Raw genomic sequence first — 2,752 nt, 5'->3', positions numbered from 1 at the left:
CGCAACGCGATTCCACTGGCTGTTGACTAGGGTGCAAGCGTCCCACGTTCCCAGAGAGGTTAACTGACTTGCCTAATTAAATAATGGTTCAATAAAAAATAAATAAATAAAATTAACTCTTTCTCACAGCACACACATTCAACAACCAATTAAAAAGTCACACTGTTATGTAGTCAGTGTCTCTACTGCCGCCTGTGGTGCTCATGCATAGGGGATGGTCACTGGCACCAGGGTGGAACATCATAGCACATCAAAGGAGAATGTAAATGTGACATGCTGACCATTCATTTATTTACAATTGGAGACTATTGACATGGAAAATATAACCAAACAGCATGGTAGGGGTTTCATGGGGGAAAGAGTTATATGCTAATATATACTATATACTATTGAGTTTTACAATCCACTATTTTGTTGCTGAGAATTGTCCTGCACTGCAGGGAATGCAGATGAGCTTTGCGATTTACACACATTCACTGAAAACCCACACTAACATGGTTATATTAACAGTATTGCACGTTTCATGTAGCCTACTTTTGGCCAGCTAATAGCCTAACCCCTGATCAAGCAACATTACAATGAAATCTTGTTTCTGCATTATTATTTTGCTGTAACAATACAGGTCAAATTATGATCCTACACCTGTGTGTGTGGAAATCAGGAAATACTAGAGATGAATTACATGAAAACGTTTTTGTGTGAACAATTTGTTTTATTCAGTCACTTCAACAATAGCACGCTCCATGAGAAATAAATAAAAAATGCATGATAACAAAACCCTATAAATGCATGATAACTTGTCCAAAAATGACTCAGTTAAAAGTGCCAGAACATATGGAAGTTATTCAATTCATAAGGATTTCAAAAAACAAGGAGGACCAGAGGCACTCTTCATATAATGAAAATGCCTTAATTTTTACAGTATGTTTAATGGAACAAATATGTAAAAAACCCTGACGCGTTTCAGCAGCATGGACTTCGTCAGAGAGTAGACTAACGAAGTTACAAGTTACGAATTATGAATTCACACCAAGCCAACTACTACCAAAGTTTAATCGGTTAAATAGGCAGACTAATGGTTTGATAATAAAATGATGAGGGATAAATGTTCTCTAAACTTTGTGTCAATCATTTTCTTATCAAAAGGTAGGCTTAGCCTACCCTATTTTGTCTGAGCAAACACTGCTGTTAGTCTACTATCCACCAGTGGGACTCAAGGAACTCACAGGCTATAATCACTTCAGGCCAATTTCAACAGGCATTCCATGCTCAGGTTTGCGGGTTCAAAAACCCAAACAAGAACTCTATTGTGCATCCAGAATCTGGTTCACAGGCAGGTTCCCACACAGTCCAGACTCTGCTGGGCTATATGAAAGTAAAGTAAGATCTGTTATTCTACTGACAGTAACAGATCTGTACTGAACAGCTCTTGAAGTCACAAATTCATGGATCTGGAGTCGAATATTAACTAAGGGGTTATAAGAGAGCTGCGTTTTCCATAACTGCGCAGTGCGCTCAGAGTCACAGACAAGAGAGGAACGGACTTGGACGCACGTCAAGAGGTCCACCGACCGATGCAACTCTAGTGGGCCAAAAACACCCAGAAATGGAGACACGAAAGGGTAATGCATGTATTTTTATTGGATCCATGGTCCATGCATATTTGAAGGAAAGAGTTTTACACACAAACTTTATTATCAATAGTTTTCAGTTTTTGTAGAGTGACAAATGGCGAATGATTGTCGTTATGCATGCCAATGCTTGACAAGATGGATAGATGTAGGCAAATGTGTAACATGTGCTCGATTTATAGAAATGCTGAAATATGTGTAATTTGTAATTTTGCATTTAGTATTTGGTTTTCACTGCGAAACTTCTGAATATGTTTTCCATCACATCTGTCTATTTGCAATGGAACTGAGTCAACAGACGCATCATCGGAGCGTTTGTATTCATTTGACCTATTATTACCATAAACCACTCTCTTCTCATAGGCCATAGAGCGTAATAATAATGAGTAGTCTGGCATGAATTATTATTTTATTATTAATAGTCAGTATGGCAATTCCCAGAAATTATGCACCTAATTGACTAGTATTTGTCACTGCGTGAATACTGTAATACGGGTTGGATTTCATTGCATTTGACAGAAGGCCTGCATTTATTAGAGATTATGCTTAAAGTAACTGTCCAGTGAAAATCTCACTTTTAAAAGTTCATATTCTGTTAACTCATATTCAAATAATGTTGTCCTATCCTATACTGGTACTTGTGGCCAAAGCATACATTGTAGAAAACCCCAACCTCAAACCTATATCTCAAACAGGCATTTAAAAAATGCTTACTATTTCCTGATGAGGATGAGCTGGCCAATCAGCGGTCTACTTGCATTAATATTTTTATGGACCAGTATACACCCACACCATTCTGTTGTTGGGGTACACCCACACCATTCCAACACAGAAAAGCTGCTTTTTAATCATACATAATTTAAAAAAGTGGAAGGAAAACGATTTCACTCATATTGTAATTAATTATAGGTCTTATTTCATAGAAATCTGGAAACACTGGACAGTTACTTTAAATGTAGATACAGTACGTCATGTCATGTACATGCATCTTGTAAATGCAATTATTTTGTGATTTCCTCACAAAACATGAGTTGAAAATTCATGAAAATGGAAAGACAAGCAAATCACCGGTAATTTTTGATATTTCTCTACTTTCAAGTTTCATTGCACTATATCCATGG

Source organism: Salmo salar, chromosome 25 (assembly GCF_965601325.2).
Source record: "Salmo salar chromosome 25, fSalSal1, whole genome shotgun sequence".
In the NCBI taxonomy this organism is placed as follows: domain Eukaryota; kingdom Metazoa; phylum Chordata; class Actinopteri; order Salmoniformes; family Salmonidae; genus Salmo; species Salmo salar.
The sequence above is the reverse complement of the archived record's forward strand: the minus strand, read 5'-3'. Positions refer to the sequence as shown.